The sequence below is a fragment of the Pteropus alecto genome, unplaced genomic scaffold (assembly GCF_000325575.1).
Source record: "Pteropus alecto unplaced genomic scaffold, ASM32557v1 scaffold195, whole genome shotgun sequence".
NCBI classification, from domain to species: Eukaryota; Metazoa; Chordata; class Mammalia; order Chiroptera; family Pteropodidae; genus Pteropus; species Pteropus alecto.
In genome coordinates this window covers 6,842,446-6,869,847 of record NW_006438073.1, presented here as the reverse complement: position 1 = coordinate 6,869,847, position 27,402 = coordinate 6,842,446, and the positions used below count along the sequence as shown (strand labels likewise).

General features: G+C 42.9%; 1 protein-coding gene across 2 annotated transcripts in view; it reads right to left on the bottom strand.

Moving 5' to 3' along the window:
- Positions 1-27,402, bottom strand: part of PACRG (parkin coregulated) — a 432,512-nt gene that overhangs the window by 252,973 nt on the left and 152,137 nt on the right. The gene's annotated exons all lie outside the window — the stretch shown is intronic.

The window sequence follows — 27,402 nt, the reverse complement described above, 5'->3', positions numbered from 1 at the left end:
CTGAATAGATATTTTTCCAAAGGAGACATACAGATGGTCAATAGACATATGAAAAGATGGTCAATGTCACTAATCATCAGAGAAATGCAAATTAAAATCACAATGAGCTATCACCTCACATCTGTCAAAAAATAAATATTGGCAAAGATGTGGAGAAACGGGAACACTTGTGCACTGTTGGTGGGATTGCAAATTGGTGCAAACACTATGGAAAATAGTATGGAGTTCCTCAAAACACGAAAAATAGAACTACCTTATGACCCAGAAATTGTACTTCTGGGTATTTACCCAAAGAAATCCAAAACACTAATTCGAAAAGATATATGCATCTCTATGTTCACTACAGCATTATTTACAATAGCTAAAATATGAAAGCAACCTAAGTGTCCATTGCTAGATGATTGGATAAAAAAGTTTGGTACATACATACAATGGAATACTACACAGTCATAAAGAAAAACGAAATCTCACCACTTGCAACAACATGGATGGACCTAGAGGGCCTTATGCTGAGTGAAATAAGTCAGACAGAGAAAGACAAATACTATATGATTTCACTTATAAGTGGAATCTAAGGAACAAAATAAATAAGCAAAATCGAAACAGACTCATAGATACAAAGAACAAATTGATGGTTGCCAGATGGGAGATGGTTTGGGGGGCTGGGTGAAAAAGGTGAAGGGATTAAGAAGTATAAATTGGTAGTTATAAAATAGTCACGGGGATGTAAAGTGCAGCATAGGGAATACAGTCAATAATATTGTAATAACCATGGATGTTGCCAGGTGGGTACTAGACTTATTGGGGGGAATCACTTCATAAATTATATAAATGTCTAACCACTATGCTGTACACCTAAAACTAATATAAAATAATATTAAATATCAACTGTAATCAAAAAAATGTTAATTAATTTAAAAAATAACTCAAGAAAATTGGGCAGGAGATATTAGTAGGCAATTCACATACGAGAAAACATATATTGCCAAACAAATTGGGGAAAGATGCTCCAGATGGTAAATGCAAATCAAAAATCTGACAATGTCAAGTACTGGCCAGCACGAGGATCAATGCGGATTCATTCATTCCTGGCTGCTTAGGATGTGAACTGAACATTCCGCCAATATCTATTGAGTTTATCTGAAGTTCTCTCTTCTTTGCTACTGTCTTGCTTTCAAGATCCACGTCAGATCACCACCTCCTCTATGAGTCTGTCATAAATCAATGGGCTCACAAATTTCTGACATTTTTCTACTATCTTCTATGGTAGCTTTCACTGAAGTGCCGAGATGGTACTGTTTTATAAGATTTTATTCCTAGCATCTAAGTAGGAGCTAAATAATTGTTGCTGATTTAACTATAAAAAAAAACTAATATAACCCTCCTAACATACACACAAAAAACGTATTTAGGATTTTGTGTTCATTAGCATATGTTGCTGATTTAACTATAAAAAAAAAAAAAACTAATATAACCCCCCTAGCACACACACAAAAAAACGTATTTAGGATTTCGTGTTCATTAGCATATGTCGGACACATTCTGATAACCCAATTATAGTGAGCAAAACATATCTTAGGGTAAACAAACCTTTAATATTTTTGCCTTATGTAGATTTGCTCTATATTTCCTTGAAATTAAAATTGAGCATGACATATTTTCTGAAGAAAAGTAAGAAAATGAATTACTGTACAGCAATGTCAGGTTGTATCTTTATCAAATCAATTTCAAAAGCCATGTTCACTCTATTGAACATCCCAAAATGACAAAGGCCTCAGGCTCTAATTGACTTTTAATAAACACATGACTGAATCATTAAAATGTTTCCGTTTATTGTATAAAATCTTTGTACTAAACAGTTATGAAGAGAGACAACATAATCTCTATCTGGAGCTTCGTGGTGAGCAGTGACTTCCAACATCACATGTGGGTGATTCTCAAATCCACGTCTTAGCCCTCACGTCGGCACATATCTTTTCTCTTTATTTATTTATTTTGCTTTTTAACTTCTCTTCAATAGCAGTGTGTGCTCTTGGTAGACAAGAATTGAAAAATAAAGAAAAGTTAGAGAAGGTCGCCCTTGATGCTCCCAAGATGCCTGACAGTCACTGTTAATACTCCATGTGATGAGTCTTATTTGCCTAACATTTGACAAGGTCAAAGTCCTACTGTGTATACAATTTATCATGCTTTTAAAAAATTTAACATAAGTATTTTCTATTGTTAATATATTATTTTTAATTGCTACCCAATATTCCACTAAATAGATTCATTGTTATCTAATTAACTTTCCCCTGCTTATTGGGGAATGTTTTGTTTTCTTCTGTTACTGTTGTCTCTTGGTTATAGGCAACATCCTGCAATTAATATGTTTGTAAATAATGATTATTATTATTATTTTTGTCTATTTTGGTCAAGGACATGATGGATCTTCTATATTTGGTCTGACAAACATGCCCACATTACCAAATTCCTTCTCATCATTTCCATCATGGAAACACAAAGCGGTGTCTTATTGTATCTCTGTCAGTACAAAATACATTCATCCCCATCTGCAATGAGGACACATCTGCTGGACACCCTAAGGGTTCTTCTCCAAATAAACTTTTTCAATGCGAAACTCATTACATTTCCTCCTCTCCTAACTCCGCTTCTCCTGCGTTTGTTGTCACGACGGAGAAGGTCACCATCCAACCAGCCGAGAAGTCAGGCCGGTGGGGTCATGTTCCCTACCCTCCATATCTGTGAGAAAACACCCTGCCTCGAACCTAAGTCTGTCCCTTCTGCATCCTGTTGTTGGTGCTGAGTTCAAGGACTCGTCTACTCTTGATCGGGCTATTTAAAAAGTTTACTAAAGAGAAAAAAAATCACCAACAGTCTCACCACTCAGTAGCTCCCATTGAATTATTTTGGTGCATCCCCCAGGATTTTTTTCTACACATAATTTTGTTAAATTACCTGTCATTGAACCATATTCATACTTTTCTAGTCTGCTTTTCCTTTGATTATAGCCTAATAATTTTCTAATATTATTAAAAACTCTTTGTAAACATTTAAATTTCTAATGTTTTCCTAATGTTTCACTAAGTGAATATACTGTAATTTCCAGAATAATTCCCCTAACTGTTCAATATTTGAATGAATACCATTGGGTATAAAGCTCTCGTACTAGATTCAGTTGTTTCCTTAGGACAGACTCCCAGAAATGGGGTCGCTCTCTCAAAGCCTATAAATATTCTGAAGGTTACCTATTCCTATCAACCCTCCATATCACGGCAGTACATACCTTTCTGTAGAACACAGCCGCCCCTATCACTTCCCTTCCCCAAAGAGCTACGCGGCTGGTCAACCATGCCCTAAAAATTAAATCGAAACTCCTGGGCCTGCCGTTCTCAGGCCTTTCATGTACAGACGCCTCCTCGCTTCACCACTGCCTCCTTCTAAACCCCAGCATCCCAGCATCCAACTATCAACGATCCTTATTCTTCAGGCGCACCTCCGTAACTTTGTTCCTATCTCTAGGTATCTCTGCCTGGATTGACACTTTTTTTTTTTTTTTAACTTTTAAACTTTACTTTTTTTAGAGCAGTTTTAGATTCACAGCAAAATTGAGTACAAGGTACAGAGACTTCTCGTATCTCCCCTGCCCACCACACACGCACCATCTCCTCTATTATTGCCACCCCTCACCGGGGGCACATTTCTTACAACTGGTGAACGTACACGGACACGTCGTAATCACCCAGAGTCCATAGTTTGCCTTATGGTTCACGCTTGCTGTTGCACATTCTATGGGTTTGGACATACTTATGATGACAGACGTCTATCATTATAGTATCGTACAGAGTATTATCGCTGCCCTAAAAATCCTCTGTGCTCCTCCTATTCACCCCTCGCCCAGCCCCACCCCTGGCAGTCACCAATGTTTTCACTGTCTCCATAGCTTTGTCTTTTCCAAAATGTTGTATAATTGGAATCGTAAAGTATGTAGGCTTTTCATATTGGCTTCTTTCACATAGTAATATTGATTTAAGGTTCTTCAATGTCTTTTCATGGCTTGATCGTTCATTTCCTTTCAGTGCTGAATAATATACCATTGTCTAAATGTGCCACAGATATGGCATTGGGACTGGAATTAGAAGAATGGGTAGAATTTAGACCCATTCACCTAATGAAGGACATCTTGGCTGCTTCCAAGTGTGAGCAACTATGAATGAAACTGTTATAAACATCCACATGTCGGTTTTCCTGTGGACATAAGTTTTCACCTCCTTTGGGTAAATACCAAAGATTGCTGGATAATACGGTAAGAGTTATGTTTAATTGTACTAAACTGCCAACATCTTTCAAAATGGCTGCACAATTTTGCATCCTCACCAGCGATATGCGAGTTCCTGTTTCTTCACATCCTTGCCAGCATTTGGTGTGATCAGTGTTTTGGACTTTGGCCACTTTAATAGGTGCGCGGTGATATCTCATGTTGTTTTAATTGGCATTTCCCTGATCACGTATGATGTGGAACATCTTTTCATATGCTTATTTGCCACCTGTATATCATTTTTGGTGAGGTGTCTAGTTCGAGTCTTTGGACCATTTTGTAATCAGGTTGTTTGTTTTCTTATTGTTGAGTTTTAAGAATTCTTTGTATATTTTGGATACCAGTCCTTTATCAAATGTGTCTTTTGCAAATATTTTGTCCCAATCATGGCTTGTTTCTTCATGATCTCGACATTTTCTTTTGCAAAGCATAAGTTTTTAATTTTAATTAAGTCTACCATACCAATTATTTATTTCTGGTTGATTGTGCCCTTACTGTGGTGTCTAAAAAGTCATCACCGTCCCCAAAGTCATCGAGTTTTTTAACATGTTATTTTCTAAGACTTTTATAATTTTGCATTGTACATATAGGTCTATGACCCATTTTGAGTAAATGTTTGTGAAGAGTGTAAGTCTGTGTCTAGATTCCCTTTTTTTCTTTCTAGATGGATGTCCAGTTGTTCCCGCACTATTTGTCGAAGAGACTATCTTCACTCCATTGTGTTGTTGCCTTTGCTCCTTCGTCCAAGATCGGTTGATTACATTTACGAGTCTATTTCTGGGCTCTCTATTCTGTTCCGCTGATCTATTCCATTGGTCTCTCCTTTCAGTAACACCACGCTGTCTTGGTTACTGCAGCTTTATAGTAAGTTAAAGTTGGGTAGCATTAGTTGTCTGATTTTGTTCAATATTCTGAATCTTTGCCTCTCTAGACAGACTTTATAATCAGTTAGTCGGTCAACATACACAAAATAACTTGCTGGGATTTTTATTGGAATTCTATTGCATCTACAGATTAAGTCAGAAGAACCGACATCTTGACAATATTGAGTCTTCCTATCCATGAACATGGAATATTTCTTCCTTTATATCTTTCTTCTTTGATTTTGTTCACCAGAGTTTTGTAGTTTCCCTCATGTCGATCTTATACATATTTTGTTAAGATTTCTACATAAGTATTTAATTTGGAGGATGCCATTCCTTCTCTACTTTATACAGTTAAATCTCTGCTTCGAAGCCCAACTGTCTCCTTAGTGTAATTTATCCTAAATTCTTCTTCGATTAAAAAATAATTGCTCCCTATTCCTGCTTTCTATTCTCATGATACTTTACATATATTTCTATTGTTGCAAATACTAAAGTTACTGTAGTATAGTTTGCTATGGAAAAATGTAATAAGCCCTTTTTTTTAAGGCAGAACCATATGTGTCAGACTTAGTGTCCTCCATACAGTCGATGTTTGGCAATGTTTAAAAAGCTCAATTTAGCTGAACTGATACAAGCTCAATAAAGTCGGATCTTCAATGAGCTAAGTGCCCTTCTGGATTTAGTTTTCTCTCTGCATGTTAAGTAGATAAAATAATATTTCCCTTTTGTATGTCACAGGATTTTTCTAAAATGAAAAAATATTCCTATATACATATGCTCAGAGATTCTAAACAAACAAGCAAACAAGTAAATGTAGATAACCATGGTATTATTATTTCCCCCCTAATTCATGGTCGCATCTAATTGAAATGTTTTCTTAATGTAAGGCAAGAAAACAATTGGATCTCAACTGCTTTGCTAAAAAAACTAGGCCTGATTCAGGGGGGTGAGATCTTAATAGCTGTTAATTTATATTATTTAAGTAAACTTTCTTTTACTGTTAAATAGAAAACATATAAGTGACATTAAAGCTGCATTAAACTATCTTTAGAATTCCTCGATGCTCATTTTATTTATTCCAATAGAATAAACTAAAAAATACTCACTTCAATAAAAAAATGATGTAACATAAAATTATGTTAAAACATCAAATGTCTAGTCATGAAAGTATATCGAACAATTTAAAAGCAATTTTATTAGCACCATATGTAAAAGGGGACTATTTGATAAACATAATAAGAAAAACTAACATTCACTTTTCTTTAATTAAATATATATCATTTAGTAGAATCACCTAAAGTAGGATACAATTTGAAAGCTGGAGATAAGAAGTATGGACTACTTGTGTATATTGACTGAGACACATTTATACAGAAGAATACAGAAGCAGCGAACTTGCATTATAAAAATCCAAAGCCAGAAAAGCCATTTTGCTTCAGATTTTTCCCCGAAGTTAGCTCAAAATCAATTCAATTTGACATTTATGGGGACCAATGTGCAGGAGCCTGCACGAGAAGCTATGGCAGATTTAAAATGATTAAGATACCAGTTCTACCTTCAAGGACTTAATAGGCTAGTAGATAAGACATCCATACAATTAACCATAACATTATATACCAGTACTATGGAATACGATGGACAGAAACACAAAACGCTGTGGGGTCACAAAGATAGCAAGATGCATTCCAGATGTTGGACCAGAGGAAGATTTAATTCCATAAGTGGCATTGGGACTGGAACTAGAAGAATGGGTAGAATTTACACAGAAAGCAACGAGACGGTGGGGGAAATGAGTAGTGAGAAGGATATTTTAAGCGGAGGCAACGGCCATCAAGAGATCACAGGGCTTGGACTGTGCTTAAGAAATTGCAAGCAGTCTCATTTGGTCCAAGTGGAAAATTCAAGGAGAGAGTAAAAAAGTCTTACGGTAGTAGGGCTGGGTTGAATTCATTTTCAGTCTTTAATAGTGAAATAAACATGCTCTTCTTAAGAAATCAGGTGTTGCTAAATATAGGTTATTACCAAAACAATGAGAAAACAGGGCAAAATCAAGGAATATTTGTTTTAAAGTTATCTTCAATTGCTTTTCATTTAAAAATTAATCAGACTTGTGAACAGGGGTTCATAAAACCTATGCAATTACGTGCAATTTATGGATTGGAGAACTCATATACGTTTATCCGGGGAGTTTAAAATGTTAAAAAATCTATGTTCTCGAGGGAACTGGTTAGTAGAACAAACCATTGTATTATCTACATTTTTATTACTTTTTTTCCCCTACCAATTAATATAACTCATGTTTAATTTGTCATGCTCTATATAGGGGTCCCCAACCCCCAGGCCGCGGACCGGTTCCAGTCCATGGCCTGTCAGGAACCGGGCCACACAGCAGGAGGTGAGCGGTGGGGCGAGCGAGCAATGCACTGGTTAGTAGAACAAACCATTGTATTATCTACATTTTTATTACTTTTTTTCCCCTACCAATTAATATAACTCATGTTTAATTTGTCATGCTCTATATAGGGGTCCCCAACCCCCAGGCCGCGGACCGGTTCCAGTCCATGGCCTGTCAGGAACCGGGCCGCACAGCAGGAGGTGAGCGGTGGGGCGAGCGAGCAAAGCATCATCTGTGTTTGTGGCCGCTCCCCAGCGCCAGCATCACCGCCTCAGCTCCGCCTCAGATCGTCAGGCATCGGATGCTCACGGGGGCGCACCCGTCCTTGGTGCCAAAGAGGTTGGGGACCGCTGCTCTATTATAATCAACATATTGCTTCAACTCTAGAGAATGACACTCTCTTGATTCCTCTTGTCTTGTTTTTCTACTTTATTTTTCTAGGACAGAAATAACATGCTTATTAAAAACCTAAAGATTCAGAGTTGCATGAAGAGAAGTTTAATACCATGCATACTCTTTATGCACCCATTCCCCCCCAAAACGGGAATGTAGTTATCCATACATTTTAATCCTCACATCACATAGTTTTATGACATTGTGTGTGTGTGTGTGTGTTTGTGTGTGTGTGTGTGTGTGTGTGTGTGTGTGTGTGAAAGAGAGAGGAGAGAGAGAGGAGAGGGGAGAAATGATTTTTCTAAAACGAAACTGGTATTCTTCTAAACAGAAGCACACATCACTCTACATGTTGTTGTCTTAACGTTTAAATAACTCACTATGCAGATCTTTCCAGGTCAATACATAGAAAAATAATTTATTCTTTCAAAAATTCCATTGTAGAAACAGACTATAATTCATTTAGCCATTTTCTAATTGATAAATTCATGTTGTTTATTGTTTTTAGGTAGTTAAACTATGCTGTTTATCATAAAAATATATCATTACATGTGAGTGCTTTTATTTTTAAAGGATTAAAGGATAAAGTGTGACTGGAGTGTTAAAAAAATAATGGACATAGTCACATCACTTTTCGAAAAGTGTCAGCAATTTATATTCCCGCCTACAGTATAAGCAAATGCCCATTTTGCAATACCCTTGCCCAGGGATAATAGTCTGAATATTTAATGATAAGCAAAGCAGAAACATTCAAGAACATTCAGGTGACATGCGTTAACCTGGCCAGTCAAAGAAGGGCGACAAAGGGGGTCAGAGTGGCAGATGTTTATTAACCGAGTGTTAGTATTTCAATGGCCAAACCGAAATTATCAGGTAAAAATCAGCCCAGCCACGGCCAGGACTGGCTATTACTAGATTTTAAAAAATTTTGCAGCATTAATGACAGAAAATATATCTTATCGGCATATTAAATTGATGTTTCCTTAAGTTTTGTTTCAAGGAATAACTGTTAGATGTAATTTACATTTGTTTATTACTTGTTTAATTTCTTTTGTCTATTTCTGTTTATGCTATTTATTTTTTTATTGTCAATTTGAAGGTGCTATTTGTATTTTAGTGATACTATTTGTTTGTTAAATGTTTACAAATATATATTTTCTGGGTCTATCCTTCACCTTTAATCTATACTTAAGGTATCTTTAGCTATATCAATTTTTTAAATATTCATATAACAATCTCGTAATCCAAATCTCATTACATTTATGTTTATTTAACACATTTTATAATTTTCTTTACCGAAGTCTTGTAATTTTCTTACTATAGTTTTCTTAGGAACTATAAAACTTTTTTTGTGTGTGTGTGATTTTTTTCTCATTTTTATTTCCAACTAGTTATTGATATAAAAAAAAGAACTTTTGTTTGGTATGTTTATTTTATATCCATCCATTTTACCAAAATTCTTTTGATACCTGTAATAAATAGTATTTAATTAAACACTTGGGGTTTTTGTTGTTATTATATGATGTAATCATATAATAAAATAATTTTCTTCTTTTCATTCTTTATGTCACACATTGTATTTTCTTGTCATATTATATTAGTCTCAAAAATCATGTTAAATAATAGAAATGAAAGCAGACATATTTGCCTTGGTCCAAATTTTAAAGTCGATGACTTTATTTCAACATGAATAATTGATTTTTACTGGGTTTTGTTAAACAGGAGTATTTTTGCTGTTTCTATCATACTTTTACTTTCCTGAGGCATTTAATACTTATATCTTGACACAGTTTTTCCCATGTCTGAGAAAAAGCATCTTCATGTTCACCCACCTCCTCGGCTGCTGCTTCTCAGTTTATATGAATTGATCTTACACTTTTTTTCTAAATTTGACATTTGGCCATCCTCAGGACCCATCCTTGGTCTTCTTATCTCATCGACCGTCTATTTCCAAGAAGCCAGCTCTTCATTGCCTGTGGTTGCAACTGACGCCCACATGGCACATGCCGACTGTTAGAATGTTTGCGTCCCCAGAAACCCGTGTAGCGAAGCCCTAATGTTCAGTGTGATGGTGCTGGGAGACGGGGCTTTGAGGTGATTATGTCACGAGGGTGGAGCCCTCCGGAATGGAATCAGTGCCTTACGTGAGGAGACACAAGAAATCGCTACCTCCTCACTTTGCTCTGCACCATGTGAGGACACGGCCAGAGGGTGGGCATCTGAAAACCAAAAGGAGGGTCCTCGCCAGCCACCGAATCTGCCAGCACCGGGATCCGTGACGTCCCACACCCGAGGTGTGAGAAGTAAACGCTTGTCGTCGAAGTGCCAGGCTGTGGTCAGGAAGCTCAGACATCGGTCGTTTCAACACCTATACACCTGGCTTCAAGCTCTCTCTCGCCTCTAGACTTGCAGTACTTTTTAAATTTTCTTAACCTGATATCTTAATCTGGATGCCTCACCACCGGCCAATCTCAACACCTGTAAAGCTGAGTTACCTTTGTGCACAATCTGCTCTCCTTCCTCCGTCGATTACGATCGTCATGGCCGGCACCATCTACCGCATCACCCGACCTGGACACCTGAGGTGTCTCCGACCACCGTCCTCATCCCTTGGCTGTCATCATTTATAACGTCCTGTCGACTCCACTTAAAAGTATCTCTCAAACCCTTCTCCATCCACGACACATCTGTTTTATTCTGTCCTGGTGAGCGGACCCTTCCAACCTTCCAGCACGATTCAGCTTTGTTCAGCCTTAGAACTGTTCCCGAAGTTCTTTCGTTAAAACACAAAACTGTTTTCCTCCTCTGTTGGAAAAAATCTCTAATGGCTCTTTTAAACCTTCAAATAAAATTTAAATGTTAAATGTTAAACAGTGCCTTTCACACTCCTTCCAATCTTGTTCCTCCTGCTGCCATTTCTCGCTACAGTGAATTTCTGAACGCCTCTTGGTTTCAGGGTTTCTCAGGCACACCCTTGCCATTTGCCATCTTCATGTTTTCTCTCTGCTCAGCCTTCCCTGCACAGCCATGGCCCTCCTGGACAGCGCCATGCTTCAGATCCTGGCTCAGGGACCTAGCTCTCTCTGGCCTCCTGTCTCACTCTGCATGCACGTCACACATACAGTCTGTTCTCACTGCGTGTGGATGCACTCTGTCCCCACAGCACAGCATGCAGCATGGCAGAACTTTAGTATTATTTCTGGAAGGAAGGAAGGAAGGAAGGAAGGAAGGAACGAACGAACGAACGAACGAACGAACGAAGGAACGAAGGAACAAAGGAAGGAAGGGGAGAGAAGAAAAAAGGAAGGAGGGAGGAAAGGCCAAAAGATTTTATTGGAATTAAATTATTTGTTTTGGGGCCACCTGTTCCTAAGACAGAGCAAAATCAATAAAAAACGTTGAAGTGATTAATAAGGATAAGCTGAACAAAACAGATTTTTAATATACAAAACTTGTAGAGCAGACTTGAGTAACTGAGAGAAAAAGGATAATTGAGCTGTATGTCAGCAAACTTGTCTTCAGTGAAAGGTGGTCCAGAGAGCAAAAAATAAATGGAAAAGCCGAAGTAAAACATGAAAAGGGAGCAGAGTGCTTTATGCTCTGTAAACACTTTACTGCATTTAAAGTATAACAAGACATAAAGAACAGATATCCTGTATGAATGAATTTTAGCAAAGAGCAGATGATTTTCTTCTGTAGTTCTCTAATGCTTATTTCAATACCACTTGTATTTTAAGACGTTTTAAATGTAGCTCGTTGTAATACATGCTATTAATTTTTCATACGTCAGGGTATATTCACATTTACAGTATCATGTTTTAATTGTTACTAAGATAATTAAGCTTGGATCACAGTAGCAGTTTACATGAAGGGGGCTGGGTCCCTCCCACAGCTTGAGTTACCATCTGTTGGCCCATGGCCCCCAAATGTGTATCTTGAGCGTCTTCATCCACATGGACTGAAGCACGCTCCAGACAAGAGGGCAGGGGACTCATCAGAGTGAGCCGGGGCTGCTGCAGTGACACCCTTGGAATCCCCCTACATCTGCACAGCTCCTCTAAGTTTTCAGACAAACCCTGAGGACCAGTGAGCTCACTTCTTTCTGCAAGACTCGGTCACAGCGAGCCATGGCAAAATGGCCATCGGTACTGAGCCCTCAATGGGAGGAATGACTCAGAACGTGGACACTGGAGGCGGTCGCCAGGTTCAAGTCCACTCGTGACTAACCAATACGGTGAGCGAGCAACTCCATCTCTCTGTGACTCAGTTTTATCTCCATAAAAAAGAGATAATAATGCCAGCTACATCATAAGGCTCTTCTTGTGAGGCGTAAACACAAAGCTCTTAGAAACATCCTCGGCCTCGCATAGGCTAGTTACTATTGGCGTCATTATTACAGAAGGGAGTGGGAAGAAAGTTCACAGAAAATGAGGAAAAGGCAGAAGGTTCTACGTAACAACTAATATTTTTATTTAGTAAAACTCTCCGTGGGGTATTTTCAGTGGTGTATAATGGGTATAGCCCGCATTCCAGAAGAAAATTGGTTACAAAATGAATCATTTTAAATGAAGTAGGTGAGCTCGCAATTAAAAAAAAAATTCTATGAGGAAAATAAAAGCAAAGAATTTGTTTGTGATAACAGTAACGCGAATTTTCAAGTCTAAAAATTTTGTATTTTGGTTTTCTTAAAGCGAAATATCATTGATATATAGCCATATTTTTCAGAATTTACTTTGGCATTACATTTTGAATTCTTGTGATTAAAAATGCATTATCAACATACTCTCTTTTGGAATTTCGAAAGAGAACATGGCTTTCTCTTAATTATACGTCTGCAGCACTTACGTTCGTTATAGAGGGGCCATCTGGTGGCACCCCACCCTGCATTCACAGTTACATTGGAGCTGAAATACTTGTGTGAGCTCCATCATATGTACGCAACTTTTTCTTTAGCTTTTAGCTTTGCTAAGTCTATAGGGCCTGGATTTAAAATTTAAACTATTTTATAGTTCTTAACTATTTTATAATTATGATGTTACTTGCAATAAATTCTTCTCCAAAGCTTTCTTCTAAAATTTCGGATGAAAAAAGGATAACTTTAGTGGTTACCAGAAGGAAGGGGGGAGGGGGGCGATGGGAGTAAAGGGGTCAAATATCAGGTGACAGAAGGAGATGTGCTTTGAGTGGCGGACACACAATGCAACATACATGTGACGTGTTACTGAATTATATACCTGAAACCTATACGATTTTATTAACCGATGTCACCCCAATAACTTAAATGAAAAAGAAAAAAGATAACTGATCGAAAGATACATTAAAAAATAATCGTTAGGGAATATTTAAATAACCTGAGTAAATTTGTAGCTTTGGGGATTATTTCCTTTTTTCTTTCTTTATGAAATCTCCAAGTGTCTCCTGACTATGAAACTGTCCATTTAACCCCCTCCGCCTAAACAATGGAACTCCTGCAGTTACTGTCCTGTTCTTCAAAAGATGTGTCTTTGTGTGTGTGTGTGCACGCACACGCGTCGTTCTTGCTGTTTTATGCAAAACATGGTCACTGACGAGCTTCTAAAACTTTATTAGTCTCTATTGAAAAAATGTCTTATTACATCATAAACGTGCTGAGTAACACCTGAGAAAAATAAGCAATGGTGGGATATCTATTTTGGGAAGGAAGAACTGAGAAGGGACTATCGAGAAGGAAAGGGAACGACTTTAAAGAAAAAGTGACATAAAATTTCAAATAAAAGAATCGCTGGGCTTGCTACAAAGCCATAGCAGCAATCATCAACCTGCTATTCGGTATAATGATTGGGAGTGAGCGAGGACCCCTGAGAGCAATTCCTACAAACAGAGGCTGCAGTCACAACAAAAGGGCTTTCAGGAAATGGGGGTGGGAAAGGGGCGCCTTTCATTCGGTGGAATAACGCATCACACTTGCAAAGAATTTCCACATCGATTCTCTCATTTGGGTATCAAGTCAGCAATGTGGACTAGTCAGGAGAGATCCCCTTTTGCTAATTTTATAGCGAAGGACTGAGGCCAGAGAGAGGCATGGCCTCTCTGGTCAGTGCTTATGCCAGGTCTGGGGCTGCACCATGATTTATTCCACGTTTCAGCCAAGTCCTATTTGTAACCCATCACAGGCACCATCATTACCGTCATTTTACCATATCGGAACAATGCCAAGGTGCCTATGTCCTAGACTTTCTCCTCTGCCAGCGTTATAGGTTCAATAACTTTCTCCGTACTAGAGGACGCGTCCCACGTATTTCTTACTCTTGAGGTCACAGCTTCTTCACGAAACATCACAGAATCTGATTTATAAAAAGCTGCCATCTGTTAATAAACGCTTGGGATCCCTAAAAGCCGTAACAAGCATTTGAATTTTAAAAGCTGCATCGAGCATTTAAATTTTAAAAGTCGCGAGAGCAGCAATTGCGATTTCAGGAATCTCACGTATCAGAGCGCATCGTTTTCATGGGGGCGTTAGAGATAGACCCTTAAAACTGTGGCAGATATTGGGGAGACAGAGTTCTGGCTCTCCGTACAATCACCATCTAGAATCTCTAGGAGGTACAGTTGGCCTTAAACCCAGGCTCTCATCTTTCCCTCTGAGAGTTTCACAGAGAGGATGATGCCGGGTCGATGGATACGCCCGATATTCTGCTAAGTGCCGGGGATGGAATGAAACGATCTGCTCAGCTCGTGACTTATAACGGAGATAACGCCGGGTCCACGCGGTCGCGAGGATATGTGACCCCACACCGGTATTCACAGAAGCAGCGGAGCTCATTTGGATCACAGTGGACTATGAAGGATTGGACAGTGATAAACGGCCAACTGAAAGAAAGAAACTCCACGAGGAAAGTAGAGCAAACTCGGCTGGATGGCCATGGGCGAGCTTTCAAGACATCTACGCGCACGAGTCAGGGGGTGAAGGACGGTCGGCCGCAAGGAGCTTCGCCCCTCCGCGGGGCTATAAGAGGTTGAGGACGCACGTTATTTCACAAGGAACCACTGCAGAGGTAGAAACGATCTTCGGAGATCCCCTAACCCCATCTCGCCTCATAGACGAGTCTCTAAGTGGAAACCTGGGTCTTGAAAATGGGGAACTCTCCAAAGTCCTACAACCTATGATACAGCTGGAATGCAGTGTTCTGCCCTCTGCCGTCCTGACCTGTCCCCACACGGGGGTCAGAGCCCTCGCGACCACACGTGGCCACACGGCGAGAGAAATATAGACGTGTCTCAAGAAAAGGGTGTGGCCTTTGGTCACGGTGCAGACAAAGACGCAGGAAAAGAAAGAGAGAGGTAGCACGAATAAATAGAGAGCAGGTCCCCTGCAGCGGAGGTCGGAGACCCGGGGCCATGCGGGGGAATGAGGCCCTTCCTCCCTGCCCTGATGAACGCCGGGCTCTTTAGGGATATTTGTATGAAAAACAATCATCTGTGGTTTTGGTAACGTTAAACACCTGATCCGCTGAGATTTACTTGGGAAACAGGTTGTTTCTCTTTTGACCCACGTTTCCTAGCAAAATGTGGACCCCGTCTGCGTGGACCTCTGAGGCTCGGGGTACGATTGTGGAGGGGGCCGCGCAGCTGACCATGAACCTGAAACGCCAGGAAAGGTGACTGCCAGGAAATGCGAGGCGGCCACCCTTTAGTGTTTCCCTGTTTCGCTGTGTCTCAGTTCTGTGGGCTCGGACACTGGCTCCCTCCCAAGGCGTTTGGGGAGTTCCGTAAACACTGGCTCGCAGACCTTCACTCCCCTGCTGTGTGTGTGAGAGGCAGGTGCCTCTGATCATTGCTGGCTCTTCATCTATAATGAGTGACTTCCTAGGTTACACAGATTGACAATAGGGCCCATAATCCATATTTTGTAAAGGGCAGAACTGCAGCCCAGATAGGGAAGATGACACAAGGCTCTGCAAATCAGGACCAGGGCCCCCGATGGAATCCTGCTGGCGCTATTTCTCGTCCGATGCTTTATTTACCCACCTTAACTCTGTAAAAGTCGTGTCAAGTGCAACTTGCAAATAACGAGCCCTCGCCGAGAACGCTCAGTGACAGTGAAGAAAATTCAGTCTTCACAACCTCAATCTGTGTTCGGGAAACCGTCAGTACAGAGCGAAATTGCGAAATAGTTGTGGAAACTGGGTCAGAACTATCAGTTTTTAGAACCACATGAAAACGATGCCCAGCTCTTTACCTAAATTCGTTTTTAAGTATGGAGATACGAAAAATGGGATGTGTTTACAAAACCCATAGTCTTTAAAACAATTGTTGACTTACAGCCCACGCACGCCTTCCTGTTGATTACTTCGGTCAAGAATATATGGCTCAGGTGACAGGGGCAATGCCGGTATTAAATTTTGTTTTATGTTGTGATTTTTTTTCCCCGTTTGGGACCTGAATTGCGGCGAGACGTATTTCATTCCTTTGATTTACAGTGTGCAGAGCAAAGATTAATGATAGGCGACTTTAATTTAGGTCTCTCAACAACTTTCAGGAGACAAAGGGCTGTGAAAAGACACTACTGGACGCCCCGAGGTTATTTACAAACTTGTTCGGAACAGACAGCTAACGAGAAGTGTTCTCTTCCTCTGGTGTATCTTTGGCATGGTTCTCCTCGGGCGAGGAAGTGGCTAGGGGTGAGATTAAGTGAGAAGAAGCCAAGGGCTCTGAAGCTGTATAAACACGGTCGTGTCGGATTGCTACAAAGCAAAGCCGCTGGTTTCCTTGTCGGCATCTGAGATTCCTGCCGCATCAGATGACAGGGACCGGGTGAGCCGTGGAGGCTCCCTCCCCTCAGCTGCAAGATGCTCCGGAGGGACTCGTGCTCACCTCCCCCGTCCCCAGCCCTGGGACAGCGCTGCTGTACCCGGACTCTCCACCGCATGGCACCCATTTCCTCATTCGGAAGGGGACGCCTTAGCCACACGCGGCTTTTTGAGGCACGTTTGAGAGAGGTGGCCGCTGCACACGTCCCGAAGGGTAGCTTCAAAACGCCCGAGGGTCTCGGAGCTGGGAGAGATCGGTGATCATCTGCTCCCGCTTCTCTTCTTTCCTGATGAGAGGGGAAAACCAAGGCCACCTCACTAAAGCTTTAACTCACCGAAGAAGGAACTGTCTGCCTGGCATGGCTGCATGTAGGGTTTAAAAACCTAGTTTAAATGGCTACTGTCAAACCTGACACCCAGCCAGTTCTATGTAAATATGTCAGGCACATACGCCTCTAGTGTATGCAGTCTATTGGCACTTTTCATTCATTCATTTTCTCATTCATTCGATAATGCTGCACGCAAACATGGTGCTGGGGTCTGTGAGCCAATACGGGCAAGCCCCCTGCCCTCAGAGAGCTTCCATTCTCCGGGCGAGACACGAAACAAACAGGCAGACAAACATGGCAATTTGTGGTAAGCTATCTATAGGGACATTTCCTTGCTTCATTCACAGCGTTTACCGCGATAAATTGCAACTGACATAGATCATAAAGTGGGGGGAGAGCTGGCGATCACCAGCCTTAGAGAGAGGTCGAGAAGGACCGTCGGGGGGGTGACGCTTAAACTGAGCTCTAAGCGGTGGGAAGGGGCCAGCCAGTCCACGCAGAGACCCCGGCCCCGCAATACGAGGTGGCCAACAGTTCCAAGGACCTGAAAGGTCATCAGCATGGACACCACGTGGTGAGCTGGAGGCGAGCAGGCTGCCGGTGAAGAGCCGGGAAAGTTACGGCGATGGACTGACGTGGCCTGGCTGCCATTCGAAGCTCACGTTTGTTCCTAGGGGATACGGAATGAGGGGAGGTGGCAAGAGAGAACGGGGGGCGACAAGTGAGGGTCAGCCACAGAATTCGAGGCGAGAGATAGTAGCGAGGGAGATGGGGAGACGTAGAGGGAGACAGTAAACAGCCACGGTGGTCACTAAGAGAAAGGAGAGCGAGCATGGCTGACTCTGGTGTTCTGTCTTGAGTATCTGAATAGCATCTGTAAGTAATAAACAGCGCTGCTTTGAAGTTCTTAAGATGGAAGTAGATCAAATATTATTTCAGGGAGTAAATCTACCTCTATTAGTATCTGGCTTCAAATTAGGGGGTGAGATATAGGTGGGTGAGACTTCGGTCCATCGATTTATTTCTAAGTCTTCTTTTACATGCAACATGGACTCGTGGCTTTCTTTTCTTAGAATACTGGATTCTCATGTTTAATCATTTGATTGAAAGTTGGGTAACAATCTTTCTCCACCTACTTGGTTTCTTCGTTATTAGAATTGTCACACTGGAACATCAATAATTTGACGTGTCCAAGAAAGCAGGAAGTTAACTCAGAAATGTGTATCATTCCAACTGCTTTAAGTTTGGTTTGACAGTAAAACATATGCTTTTCAAAAGAAAGTGCTATCTTGTTCTCGCTTTGAATTTCCTGGAACAATTGCACAATCTAACTACAAATGTCTCGTTAATCCTCACAATATTTCAGCGAGAAAGACAGATGCAGAGTTCTTCTGTTTTGACAATATTCTTAGTGAGGTGGATTATATAACAACCTCATTACAATTTCATGAAATAATTTGCAGGCTAAAGTATATATGGGAAGGTTTAATTTCGGACAGTCTATGCTACTTCGTGAAGGTGAGTCACATGTTTACATAATCCCGAACCGTGCTAGGTCCCCAATTTATTTGGCTTCATAACATGGTGATATTCAGCGATATTCGTGACTAATATCCAGTCTTTAAGGGGAAGAAACACAGAATAATTTTCAGTATCGACACTATAATTTATTGTGCAAAATATGTATTCATATTCCATTTCGATTTTAACTTATGATTGGTTTTACTTGACAGACCCGTTATCGAAGGACATTTTTGTATCATTAAGAAAAGTAACATTTTAGGATGTAAAAGAAAAGGTCATTACGAAGAACAAGTTTGCCAGCATTCTACAGAAATGCATTGCTCAAAAGACTAAACGTAATTGATGTGACATCGGTTTCATATGGATTAAACTAAACTGTATGGAATTATATAGACAAGCTAGGAAACAGTTTAACTTTTAATAATATACTTAGATTTTAGTAGAAGATGCTAGTGTAAGAATTCAGAAATCAGATACATCACAGACTACCCACATCTGAAAAGGATTTTTCCTTTTTTTTTTTCACTTTTAGTAATAGGACTGCTACCACTGTACTCTAGCAAATATCTGCTTCTTCATTTCGAAATTTGAATTGGAAGCATCTGACCTTCAGGCAAATATTCATTTCTATAATAAAACACATCGTGCACCAATTCCGAGCTCACCAGTTTCAAATACCGGGTATAACAACAGGTGTAATAAGGGGTGAAAGAACCATAAAGAAGGTCAAGTATAAGCACGATAATTACGGAGCTAGGTTTAAGTTACTCGGAAACTAGCTTTTGATACATTTATTTGCATATCAAATCACCGCGTAACGTTCTTACAAGTTTGATGTAATTATACAGACTCCGGACCCTTATGAGCCAGAAAAAAACTGAGGTACGAAACAAAGTACCGTCTGTAATTTATTATCCTCTTCCCAAGTAAAGCAATTCACAGAACTTTACATGAGGCCGTCAAGCAACAGCATATTTAAAAATATGTCATCCCCTCAGCTAAAATATGTATCAAGTCCTGTTGATTTATTGAGCAGCTACTATGCCTCGGCACTTAGGACACAATGGCATGTCAGCAGGGAAGTGGACGTCACACAAATAGTCATGAGTGACCGAGATAACTGAACGAAATGCTGTGAAGGGAAGCCATTGGGGTGTAAGGTGGCACTGGACCTACTCGTGGTCACACAAGGCTTTCCTGCATAAGGGATGTCTCAGGAAATACGATCATTTACCTGTTTCCAGATCGTCATTTTCTGGTCCAATATCCCCGGCAAACTCCTTTTTCGTAGCACCCGACGAACGCTGAACACCTGCTTGGTGGGGCCATGTCCTTCCCTGGCATTCTCTGCAAATCCCCAAAGCTCCATCGACCCAGCCAACAGCTTGCTTCCCTCCTAAACCCAGGCAGCAGGGGAAGCCATGTGCTTCTGCGAATCCCGGCGGCCCGGCATTTTCGCTACGTGCTCTGATGCGTTCCTTCTGCCACCCAAACCTTCCCCCCCACCTCAGGCCCTCTGGCCCACCTTTGCCTCCTTGTTCTCAGCAGATGCCTTTGCTTTCTGCTTCAGAAGATGACCGAAAGCAGGGGCCGTGGGCGTGCGTTCCTTCTCTTCCTTCTGCCAACCCTGTGGGGGGCTTATCTGAACCCACACCTGTCACTGCCTGCTCGTTTCTATGGATTCCACCTCCCAACGCATCACTAGGAGGCCTTCCTCGCGCTCCTTTTCCCGGCCGTACCCTAGTACAGGTGTTCCTTGCCTCTCGCCCAAGGCCTGAATAATTTAGTTTCTGGTCTCTCTGCCACCAGTCTTTCCTACTCATCATCACCCATGACAGTCTTAGGGAGATACTAAAGGCGACTGTGCTCACATCACGCCCGCGCCTCGACGGTCTCCCTTGGCTCTCCACAGGCATCGAGCCTCATCACGGATGCAACTGGCTGTGTCCGTGTCTGCTCCGCCCGCCCCACCCCACCCCACTTCCAGCTTCGTACCCCGCACCCCCGACAGACTTCCCAATTACAGCTCAGTATTTCCGCTGTCTGCCACTCTCTAGAGAACGAGCAACCAGAGATAACTATTTACAAAGATGCTGCTTCACAAACCGCCTTCTCTTCACTCGTTCCTGAATGTGTGTGGCCCAGCTGCTTCGCTACACCTATGACGTTGACCATGGCTTCCTTCTTCCCAGAGCTCCGTCTCGAACTCCCAACGCATTCGAATCCAAGCGAAAAGACGCTCCACGCGACTTACCTGCCTTGAAATCCTCCCATGTCCAGAAAGCGTGCTGATCAGCACGAGCCCTTCCCTCCAACCATCGTAGGCCACGTCCCACTCTGCAACAGACCCCATCGGGACGTCGAATCGTCCCATTCTTACTGAAGCAGTTCCTAGAATTACATCTTTCAGCGAAAATGCCAGTGCGTAACAAGAAAGAGGCGTATATGATTTCATTAATTTAATATTTTGTGAGGATGACTTTTTTGTAAAAATAGCTAAAAGGAATCAGAGTTTGCCGTGTGCCGAAAATTTCGCTGCGCATGATCTCATTTTACCTTCAGAGACACTCATTTGTTTCACAGATAAGAAAACCGAGCTTTACTGAGAGAAAGCAATTTGCCCAGTTATTTCGCTTGTAGATGGCGGAGCCGGGACGTGAAACCAAGCCTGACGGTGGCGTCCCGGGTTTTAACCGCTGTAATACATTACCTGCTCCTGCTTTTACCACCTAGTGCTCCAAATTACCAGTCCGCTAGTACGTTTCTTTTGTGTTTATTCATTTTCTGACAATTCAGTAAATTACAATGTACTGAGCTCCAGATACTCTTGGCAAGAGATCTCACGAGTCTCTATGGGTTGGCACAGATGTCTAAGACAAGAACCTTTTCCCCAAGAGAATTACTATCTAGGTAGAAATAGTGCTTTAAAGGTATGTAATTTCTACTCATGATATAACTGACATAGTAAAACTGCAATGAAATATAGTAAGAAAATAAAAATGCTGAAAATATGCAGGCCTGAATAGAGTTCTCTAATATTGAACACACTCCTGAGACTGGTAAATTTCAAAGTCAGTAAAAATTATTTAAGGTACATAAAAATATGTGCGTATGTATACACACGCGCACACACACACACACACACATATATATACATACGTAACTATTTATACATATAAATATCTATAGATGCACATATACGCTGATGTGTATATGTTTAAATGTTAATTCCGAATATTTCTGTTTTATTTTATGGTGCTACGTTCGTATTATTTTGAGCTGAAATTTCCACACAGTGTATTCACGACACGCGAGAGCTTTACCTTTATTGGCACTTCATAATTGCCGGCATCACGTAACGAGACGTTAGCAATTCCAAGCTTTGATATTTGCACAGCCAAGGCATGAGCATCTTTTAATAACTGATATAATCACGTCTTGGAGAATCTTTTGTTACATAGAATTAGCCATTGAAAACTACATTCCTTAAACAAATGTGATCTTTCATACTTTAAATTCCCCCACCTAAGCTTCACCTGCCCAAACAAGGATCTCGACCGTTTTTCTAAGCAGTTTATTATAGAAAGCCTGCCTTTCTTTCCATAACTACATCTTCCCCCCAATCTGAATTTTAGCCAACACTTCCCTAGATGTCTTCATTTTATTGCAGCAAACTGGTGTCATTAAGCTAATGCGGCTCTATAAACGTAGGAGGTTAGCTCTCGGAGGGACTTCTCATCAAAGCGCCCTAATTAGACGAGAGAAACAGGGCCCAGTGTGGTAGTCCGCTCCGCGATGATGCTGAGTCTGGCAGGCCCACGGCCAAGTGATCGGTTCCGGTGCCGCTGTCCACTTCGGGCCCAGTCTCCTCCTCTGCCTCCATGCCTGACACACACATTTAGCATCCGGCCCAGCCATGTGAGTCACACCTTCAGAAGAAACAGTGTCGTCGACAACGTCCCCGGCTGGGCACGGAGATGGATCACCATCACTAACGTGCTGCAGAGGCTGGAGAGAAGGGGCCCGCCGGAGACACAGCATCGGACGGGGTGGGGCCAGAGAAGGCTTCGCAGGTGAGGGGTGCTGGCCCTGAGTCCGGACGGAGGACAGGCCGGGGTTCATCACATCCACGGAAGAAGGAAGGGGATTCCGGGACCAAGGACTAACAAGAGAGTTGGCCGCTTTCAGTAGGGAGTACGCGATCATGCTCTCAGCTGAGAGGGATCTTTCTGGCTCAGGGATAGGCCTGATAGGCAGGGCACTAGGCGAAAGGCAGGAACCCAGGGCAGTGGATAGAAACGGGGACCGTGGAAGAGGCGGACGCTTAGGTTGACTCACAGACGCAAGGCTTGGGTGACTGGGCAGAAGGGGTGCTTCCAACCCAAACGGAGAAGTGCGAAGATCAGCTGTGTGGTGGTGGGGTGGGGCGGGGGAGGGTCGTAGGGCCAGGAGAGGTGAAGGCAAAGGGCAGGATGAGGAATTTGGCGCTAGATGAGTGTGTTTGAGGAGCCCGTGATGCAACCACCGGATGTGAGCCCAGGAAGCAGGAGGATCCGAAGAGCCGCAGGATCTTCTGGCAGGAAGACAGATTTGGGAATCATAGACACGATCGTAGGAACTCTAGGCCGTGTTTGTGACAGGTTACACCTCGCCTGCAGCCATGCCGTGGCGGCCTTGCGGTGGGGCCGGATGCTTCGCGATTGTAGGTGAGACAGACAATCGGGAGTCTTGGGGGATCTCGTTCTTCCCACAGACAACTCACTTCACCATCGACACGCTCCCGGCAGCCCTGAAACGGGTGACATGACGGGGTGACATACGCCGAGAAAGCGGCCGTCACGCCGACCACCGACGGAAGCGCTGTGGCTTCTTTCGCGGCTCGTTCGCCCCATCTCTGTGCTTTGCCGGGAGTGAATTCGTGGATGTTCGTGCGACGGCAAACATTCGAACAGCAAGGAAGTACGGGCTCCTCGCCTGGCCGTGAACTTAGTTTACGTCCCTTGGCCCCAGTAACTGAGTCTGGCGTGGGCGCGTGACCTAAACCAGGCTCGTGAGAGGCATTCTAAATTTTGGCTTCAACTGCTGAGAAAGAGAAATTTTCTTTGTGACGAGGCTGCTAAGCTACTAGAGGACAAGGTGGTGCCAAGAAAAACGTACCTGGATGACGGCATCGTTTGTGCCTCTGGACTCAGCGGGCCTGAAGCCGCGTCGTTCCTGCACGTATTAGTTTTTTAGTCAATACATCGTTTTTTCTTGCTTTAGGCAGTTGGAGTTGGGGATCTGCCTCTTGTACCAAAATAGACCTGAAAAATTCGGATGGGCACTCTGCGCCCTAAACCTAAGCCTCAGGATCAGGTACAACGAGACGATAAATTCGGTCACAAAGTCTGACGTGCAGGGTGGGGACAAGCTCTGAGGCTGTCTGACCCGCCCGTGCGCTGGGGAGCCAGCGGCCAGTATCAGCCAGTGTCCGGCACCCCGGCTGGATTCGTAGACATTCCTCCCGAGCTGCCCACTTCCTTCTGTCCCTGGCTGCTACTTCCTGACCGTGTCGCCTTCCTAGCTTCGTGGCCTGAAGCCTTGACTCCCATTTTTCAGCCCAGCTCTTTGGATTTGGCAGCTGCATTTGGCTGGCTTTCCTCTCTGGTTTTCTCAACTCCAGAGCCAGCCTCCAGCAGCCCTAGCCCTGGCCTCCAGAAGCAAAGTTTAGTCCCTACCTACCTGGCCCAGGTGAGGGCCCGCTGAGCCTGGCCGGATGCTCTGTGGACACAGAAGGTCAAAACCCGGCTAGCGAATTCAGTTGTTGAAGCCATTCAGAGCGAAGGGGTTAGAGACAGGGAGGAGATTAGAACTCTGCCCAGAGCAGAAGCGAGGACACGCACCCGCTGAGGTGATGGGCTCCGGGCGACTGCCACAAACGGGGCTGAAATGTTCCTGGATTTCTGTCGGACACAAGATCCTGGTGCACAGCTGGACCCGAGTCTAAACATGCGGGGCAGGCCACCAACACCGGGAACGGCTGCAGTTTGGCAGGTCACGGACAGGAGCAGATGTACCGAGCTCTGTTCCTCACCCCCGGACCATCCACACGTCCCGGGAGCAGGCGCGTCTCCCCACCTGCCCGTTCCCACCTGGCCCAGCAGCTCTCGCCTCTCTCCTCCTGCCCTGGCTCCTCTACAATCTTCTCAACGCCGCGGCGAGAGAGAGGGTATTATTTCTCTGCTCAAACCCATCACTGTCCCCCGCTTCTCACTCAGTGAAAGCCAAGTCCATACAACAGCTGACCGGACCCGAAGGCTCTGCCCCGCGACCTGCTGACACACCTGTCACTCTCCCCCTAACTCACCCCTCCAGGGACACGGGCCTTCACGGCCTTCACGGGACATACCAGACCCTCCTCTCTGTCCCTGGTCCCTCTGAGACGGCCCGTCTCATGGAGCGCCCTCTGGTGGACTCCCTCACAGCCTTCCGCAAAGACGTCGCCTTCTCGGGGGGGCGGTGGGGGGGGTCCCGCATCCCTGTCGTTATGCCAGGACTCCTCACCTCTCCAGCCCTGCGCGATCTTCCCCTTCCCTGGTTGATCTTTTGGCGATCATCACCTTCCAATACATCCTGTAACGCGCTTCCACGTGCCTACACCTCATACACAAAGGATGTCGGCTGTTTTGTTTACAGCTGACCCCCGTGTCAAGACAACGTCCACCTCGTTATAGGTATGCAGTACATATTTGTCTGGCGAATAAGTTAATGTGTAAAGGAAACAACACTTTGACCACGGATAAACCGGACAGATGCTACGACAAAAATGACCACTGTAGTTCATGGGTCATTCAGAGGTCCTACCAAATGTGATTCATTCTGAAGCATGAACTCATAAAAATGCATCAGGTGTGCTTGAGAGTTTCACGGTTTTCATTTTAGAAATTATATATGATCCACTGTGGGCAAGAGTCTGTCATACAAATGAGATATGTTGTAAAAAATCCTTAACTGAGCTATTTTAAAAATGGGTTTTTAAATGAATATTTAAATATTAATGCGGGATATTAATATTTGAAATTTATTCTTTTTTATAAAACAGTTAATTTTAAGGCTAGCATAGTTTTTAAAACCTTTTGCTGGCTGGATGTGCAAAGCATTGCCGCCAGAGCTCCAAACACTGCATGAGTCACACTGGTCTAATTAATGGCTGTTTATTTGTATTAATTTATTTTCTTTGTTTAAAGTTTTGGAGGCTATCTAGGTGACTTATTCAGTTGAAAATATGATTATTCTCAAGATTTCAATGGTTTTCCCTATTAACACATAAGTATGTTTTATATCATTCGTAAAAAAATTAATAACTTTAATAATGAAATTATTATAGATAGAAATTCCAAGCAAATTTCACTTTGCCTTCCTTTACATCTGAAGTATGGCTATTTCTCCAGCAAATGATGGTGGGGTGCGGGGCGTTACTTCTAGCTTGCTTATTCTTGTAGCTCTGTTTACTGGGATCGTGGCTTGACATTAAGGTAAATTAAATGTCATTTAATGACATTAAATTCTATATTTTCTTAACTAAATATATAGAATAAAAGTTCTGGGCTTCTTTATTTTGAAAGGAAAGACTTTTATCTCTCTCTTTTTTTTTCTTTGAAAAGCCCTCTTTTACATGGATGTTAGACCAAAAAAAAAAAAAAGTAATAAAAATAAGACCCAGGAAAACAATAAACGTGCCCCCTTCACCTGCAGCAGCCCACATGATAGAACAGACTCACCACCTGCAACCGCAGGAACCATCATGCCGTAAAGTAACAACCAAGTGACTTAATTAAGTGGCATTTTTTTTCACCGAGCGGTGAAGAAGAGGCTGCTGAATTTTTGAGGAACTTGGTTTCGCAGAGCAGTACATGCATTGTGGTACATGCATTGTCTTTCAGCCGCGTGAATACTTAGCCTGTGACACAGGAGCGTAACCAGCATTTACGATATGACCTTCATGGTCCCGATTCTCTGGCCCGGCTGCCCATGGCCAGGAGATGAAATTGGGGATGCACAGGCCCTCCCCTGTATCGGGACTGCTCCTAACTCGGATGCCACATACCCTCACGCCCCTGCCCCCGTTGAACTTGCTCTTTGATCATGCAAACCCATAATTAACATAAATGATTAAGAACGAGTTAAAGGTGGCTTTAGAATAGCCGCCAGCAGAATGTTTGGAGTTCAAGGACATCAGTCAGGAACTCAGAAAGGGTTAGTCAGGGTCTCACGACCTCTATGACATTCCTGAGATCCAATCATGAAGGTCGGCACATAATTCTTCCTTAATTTTGTGGCTCAAGCCAGAAGATCCTTGATAATGAAGAGTGAAACTCGTCTGGTGACACCTATAAGCCTCTTTAAGAATGTCTCTCTTCTGCCCCTCCCATACTTGATGACACGCAAAACCAAAGGTCTTTACTTTCCAGTAGTTATTTCCTGCATGTGCCCCTGGGCCTGAGGCCTCCACTCACTTGGGCTCAGGTTCACCTGTACAGGTAACAGGCACCACTGGACACCTATTTCTGACCCCTGGGATTCCTGACCCCTCGCCACCCCGGCCCTCACCACCTCCCACACCTGCGTCCTCCACCCTCAGCTGCTTCCACAACTCACACCCCAGGCTCCTCTGCGCTTGGGGCCTGCTCCGTGTGGAGTCTGCCCAGCCCTTCGTTCCCAGTCGAAGTCCGGGTAAGCCTACTGCCACCAACAGGGAGGCGACATGTTTTATTCATCTATCAGCGAGCGGGATGTAACGGTCTACACT